The following is a 6,868-nucleotide window of genomic DNA, read 5'->3' on the forward strand; positions in this document are numbered from 1 at the left end:
AAGTATTAAAAATAAATAAATAAATAAAAATTAAAAACAAAAAATACAAAATACAAAATACAAAATAAAAAAATAAAAAAGACAAAAAAATGATTAAAATTTTCAAAGAAGAAAAGGAATGATAAAATAGAAAAAAATTAGTTTAAAAAAATACAAAAAAACTAAAAAATATAACAAGTAATAAGAAAACATATATAAAAAATCGAAGATAAAAATTAAAACAAGGTAATCCAAAATAAAAATAAAAACAAAAGAAATAAGTGCAAAATAAAACACAAAAATTAGATAGAAATGCTAAAAAAAACCTAAAAAAAAAAGAAGAAAAACCTTAAGAAAAAATAAAAAATGAAAAAAAAAAAGATAAAAAGTAAAGAGTACGAAAAGAAAAAAAATTAATAGAAAATAAAATAAATGACAAATTAAATGGAAGTAACAAAAAAAATCAAAGTATAAAGGATAATATTTAGTAAAAGAGGAATAGAATGAAAATAAAAGGATAGTATTCAACAAAAAAAAAAAAAGAATGAAAATAAGAAAAAATATATAAACTAAATAAAAGAAAAATTAAAAGTGAAAAATTAAGAAAATCCATAAAAAGTAAAAAAAAAAACAAAAAGCTAAAAAAACCAAAAAGAAAAAGGAAATAAAGAAAAAAAAAACTCTAGAATGCTCAAATTTGAATTTATGTTTTAAAACTTAATTTGAATTTTAAAGTTTAAATGCAAAATATTTTGATTTGACTTTATTGCTTCAAATTTAGAATTTTTAATTTTTAAAATTAAAAGTTATAATTGAATTTAATTTAACAAATATCTAATTGAAGGAGTAATTTAAATTTGAATCTTTTAATTTTTTTTTTGTTTTAAAACTAAATTTGAATTTTTAAGCTTTTAAATGTAAAATATTTTTATTTGTAATTACTGATTTGAAGTTGTATATTTAAACCAAATTAGTATTTTGAATTTGTTAAAAGTTATAATTGAGTTTAACTTAACACAATACCTATTAAAGAAGTAATTTAAATTTGAGCCTTCTAAATTTTTTTGTAAGTTTCATTCAAATTCAAAATAAACTTTAAAAGTACTCCTAAAATACTAAATAAAAAAATTTCTCAAGAGGTTTTTTTTTTTTGTAAACAAAATTAGTATTCTAAGAAACAAAGATAGCATAAAACAATATTACAATCTAAAACATGCTTGAAAATTAAAATATTCAAAAGCTTTATTTAAAAATGAATCATCTAACAAGCTCCAGGCCATGCCATATGATTAATAAAACTAATAATTATAATAAGAGCCAATAAAATTTGAACAATGTAAAAATACATATACATGAAGTAAATAATGATGGAGATAACAATTCCAAACTAGTGTTATTATATATAAGCCAATAAAATTCCAAAAGAAAATAATAAAGATAATTATTATCTCTTAACAAATTGTATTAAATAAATGATAAATTTTATACAATCCAAAATAATAAATAAAATAATAAGTAAAAACAAGATAATTTGTTAATTAGATAAAATGCATGATTAATAAAAACAAATTCCAAGAAAAATTACAAGATAATCTTAATTAGATATCTAATTAGTATACATACACATAACATCTTCAATTTCTAATGAAGTCAAAGTCTCATTCAACAATGTTTAATAATAAGGTGATCTACTTTTTAAGTTAAACACAAGCAATATACCACATATATAGAGAACAATGCTATTTTAGAAATAAAGACAATCAAACTTGAACTTCATCATTTAATACCATAATGAACTACAAATCCCAAAGCAAAAAGATTCAAGGCAAAGATTGCCTACAAGATAAACCTAATCACATCCATTGCCATCCTATATATCAATTGAACCTCAAGCTCACAAATCAAACATTAGAAATGTTTAACTCAAAACCCCAAAGATATGAAAGTAGAAGGCCTTTAAAAACCTAACGAGAAATTAAAACTAAAGTAACAAAAACTTAACAAGAAAAGATTAGAATGAAAGGCTAAAGATAAGAAGTAGTTTTGCATCTCAACATAAATATACAACAATTAAAAATAAAAATAAAATAAAAGATAACCCAATTAAAAATAAAAATAAAAGGTAAAATAAAATAAGAAAAATATTAAAACAAAAGAAAAAAAATAAAATAAAAGTACTAAAACAAGAAATAAATAAATAAAAATAAGGAAAAAGAAATTAAGAATGAACAAAAAGGTAAAAAATGAAAAAATAACGAATCAAAATAAAAAAAAATGAATAAAAATTTCAAAAATGAAAGAGGATGACAAAATAGAAACAAATTTAGTTTAGAAAACACAAGCAAAAAAAAAAATATATATATATATATATAAAGTAATAAGAAAAATTAACAAAGGAAAAAAGTTAATATAAAATAAAAATAAAAACAAAAGAAGGAAGTGCAAAAAACAAAAATGGAAACAAGAAATAAAAAATTTGTGAAAAAATAGAAAATCAAGAAAAAAGAAAAAAAAAGTATATAGAAAATTTTAAAACAAAGAAAAATGTGAGAACAAAAAAATATGAAAGTATATGAAAAATAAGTAAAAAAACATTTAAAAGGAAAAAAGTTAATAAAAATTTATAAAAATGCAATACAAAATAGCCAACAAATGATAAAATAAAATAAAAAAGCAAAAGAAAAGATAAAGAGATGAAAAAATAAAAAATCCAAAACATTATAAAAATTTATTAAAATATAAATAAAAAAATAAAAAAAAAATAAGAAAAAAGATAAATAAAGTACAAAAAAAAGAAAAAAAATAATACCAAGAAGAAAAAATTTTAAAATATACAAAAATACAATAAAAATACAAAAATGAGAAATGAAAAAATAAAGACTCAAAAATAAAAATAAAAAAATGAAAAGGAAAATGAATGACAAAATGAAAAAAATTAGTATGAAAAATACAAAAAAATGAAAAAAATAATAAGAAAATAGTATAAAAATCAAAGATAAAAAATTAAAAAAGAGAAAAGTTAATATAAAATAAAAGTGAAAACCAAAGAAGGAAGTGGAAAAAAATAAAAATGAAAAGAAATTTGTGAAAAAAAAAGAAAAGCAAGAGAATAATAAAAATTAAAACAAAAAAATGAAAGCATATGAAAAAATAAGTAAAAAGAAAAAAAATTTATAGGTAAAAAGTTATTGAAAAATAATAAAATAGAACAAGAAATGAGAAAATAAAAAAATAAAAAACCAAAAAAAAAGAAAAAAAGATTGAAAAATAAAAAATAAAAAAATTCAAAACTTTATAAAAATTTTTAAATTATAAATAAAAAAGGAAAAAATAAAATAAAATACTAATGAAAAAGGAATAAAAATAAGAAAAGCAATTAGAAATAAACAAAAAAAATAAAAAAATAACAAATCAACAAAATAAAAAAAAAGAAAAGGAAAAAAATTTCAAAAATAAATAGAAATGTCAAAATAGAAAAAAAACTTTTAGTTTAGAAAATACAAAGAAAAACAAATATATATATATAAAATATAAAAAATCAAAGAAAAGTTAATACAAAATATACTAAAAACAAAATGAAGTGTGAAAAAAGTATAAGAAAAAGTAAAAAAAATAAAAAAAATAAAAATACTAAATATATAAAATAAAATCAAAATAAAAAAACAAATAAAAATTTCAAAAATGAAATGGGATGACAAAATAGAAAAAAGTTTAGTTTAGAAAATACAAGCAATATATATATATATATATATATATATAAGAAGTAATAAGAAAACCTAACAAAGGAAAAAAGTTAATACTAAATAAAAATAAAAACAAAAAAAAAAGAAGTGCAAAAAAAAATGGAAACAAGAAATAAAAAGAAAAAAATGAAAAGACAAATATGAAATAAAATAAAAAGAAAAAAATATATAGAAAATTTTAAAACAAAGTAAAAGGTGAAAACAAAAAAATATGAAAGTACATGAAAAAATAAGTAAAAAAAAGAAAGAAAAATTTAAAAGGAAAAAAAGTTAATGAAAAATTATAAAAACACAATAGAAAATAGCCAACAAATGATAAAATAAAAAAAAAAGCAAAAGAAATGATAAAAAGATGAAAAAATAAAAAATCCAAAAACCTATAAAAAATTATGAAAATATAAATAAAAAGAAATAAAAATAAGAAAAAAATATTAAAGCAAAAGAAAAAAGATAAATAAAGTACAAAAAAAAAGAAAAAAATAATACCAATAAGAAAAGAAAAAAATTAAAAATATAAAAAAATATAATAAAAATAAAAAAAGTGAGAAATGAAAAAATAATGACTCAAAAGTAAAAAATAAAAAATGAATAATAATTTCAAAAATGAAAATGAATGACAAAATGAAAAAAAAATAGCATAAAAAATACAAAAAATGAAAAAAAAAAAGAGAAAGCAGTATAAACAATCAAAGACAAAAAAATTAAAAAAAGAGAAAAGTTAATATAAAATAAAAATGAAAACCAAAGAAGGAAATGCAAAAAAAAAAGTATGAGAATTTAAAAACGCAAATAAAAAATAAAAAAAATTTGTGAAAAAAATAAGAAAAGCAAGAGAAGAATAAAAATTAAAACAAAAAAATGAAAGCATATGAAAAAATAAGTAAAAAAAAAAGAAAAAATTGTAGGAAAAAGAGTTATTGAAAAATAATAAAATAGGACAAGAAATGAGTAAATAAAAAAATAAAAAAATTCAAAACTTTATAAATTTTTTTTAAAATATAAATAAAAAAGGAAAAATAAAATAAAATACTAACAAAAAAGCAATAAAAATAAGAAAAGCAATAGAAATAAACAAAAAAAAGAAAATAAAAAATTAACAACTCAACAAAATAATAAAAAAGACAAAAATGATTAAAAATTTCAAAAATAAATAGGAATGTCAAAATAGAAAAAACTTTTAGTTTAGAAAATACAAAGAAAAACAAAAAAAAAAAACAAATATAGAACAAAAGATATAAAAAACCAAAGAAAAGTTAATACAAAATATAATAAAAACGAAATGAAATGAGAAAAAAGATATAAGAAAAAGTAAAAAGAAAATGAAAATACTAAATATATAAAATAAAATCAAAATAAAAAAATTTTCAAAAATGAAAAGGGATGACAAAATAGAAAAAATTTAGTTTAGAAAAATACAAGCAAAATATATATATATATATGAAGTAATAAGAAAACTTAACAAAGGAAAAAAGTTAATACAAAATAAAAATAAAAACAAAACAAGGAAATGCAAAAAAAAAATGGAAACAAGAAATAAAAAGAAATTTGTGAAAAAAAGAGAAAAACAAGAAAAAAATATAAATTAGAAAACCTACCTATTTCTTCTTAACTTCTTTTTTCCTTCTGCTTATTTTATTGCCAAAATCTCGTCTACTTTCATGTACATGTTATACCCATTCTTTCTATTTGTGAAGTATGACTTTTCATGATTCTGTGTGTATGGCTATTAAGAGATTATTTCTTCAGGCTACCTCTAGTTTTTTTTTCCCTCCACTGTTTATATTTTGCTCTTTCTTTGCCACAAAATTGTTTTGATCGGTATTATTCTTGAGTATTCTATCTGCTCTTCACCATGTTGTAAATCAGAATTTTTCAAACTAAAGTTTGAATATTTTGTGGCTCTGCCGTACTTGACGATGAAAATTTCTTCTTTCATCATATATGATAGTAGAAAAAATCATCTTTATAATGAACATACTCACCCCATCTCTTACTTTGATCTTGTTATCAAATTATTAGGGATAACAACAGGTTGGATTAAGGCATCCTCTAAGCCAGTTTAGGTAGTATGGATTTGGATGGTAAGATTAGGGCATCATAAAAGTCGGTTTGGGTAGTATGGTTTGGATGGTATTCCAATAGTAAAATATTATAATTCATTGTAGGTTGTCATAAAGTTCGGATAGTGTTTTAAGGGTACTAATTATCTGAACTTGATTATAAATAATAATATTTAATATTATAGATTTATTTAAAAATGATTTATTATGAACTTAAATTAATTCATTAAGTGTTCTAATTTATAATTTTAGCTTTTATTTATTTTATATGGATTACTTTCATTTATTAATTTAATTTCTTTTAATAATATTTTTTAAAATCAATTTTAAATTTGAATTTAAAATTTAACTTAATAAACGAATATTTAATGAGTTTGAACAATAATGGGTTTTATATATATATTATGTGAGTTAGATTTACATAATAAAATTAAAAATTATTTGAGTATTTATTGAATTCAAATATTTTAATAAATAAAAAAATTTGGATACTTAAAATTAACATATATCCTATTTGTTGTCATTCATAAAATTCGTAACACAATTTATAAAGCAGGCTTCTCTGCTAGTTTCAAACCAAAGAAAAACATGTTCTATTTCTTCCTTTGAAATCATCATAAGAATTAAATATTTTTGTCGTCTTTGATTTAACATGTAGTGCAAAGATAATATGATTATTTAAAATGGCAAATTTTGGTATTCACTTTATTTTTGTTTAGCTATTATTTGAAGTGAAAGTTTTCTCCAATTGCTTTCGATTAGTTTGTACTCTGAAATAGCTTGCTTGCATGATATCAAAACATCGAACATATTTTATTAGTGATTGAGATTGTCTTTTAATATGTCAAATTTAAAAACAAGTCAAAATGGCATATTTAATTGATATATAATATTAGCATAGATGATTAGAAACTGATTGGACCTACGAAAAAAGACAATGAAAGAATTATAAAATTAAGTACTTCATAAAAATATTTATTATTTGATTTTATAATAAAATAATTAATAAAAATATTTATAAGTAAAATTAATAAAAAATTAAAATTACATCTCAATATTTAAATGTACATAAATTTTGATTAAATG

Source organism: Durio zibethinus, unplaced genomic scaffold (genome assembly GCF_047325235.1).
Source record: "Durio zibethinus cultivar Kanyao isolate XHJ-2024 unplaced genomic scaffold, ASM4732523v1 HiC_scaffold_90, whole genome shotgun sequence".
Classification (NCBI taxonomy): domain Eukaryota; kingdom Viridiplantae; phylum Streptophyta; class Magnoliopsida; order Malvales; family Malvaceae; genus Durio; species Durio zibethinus.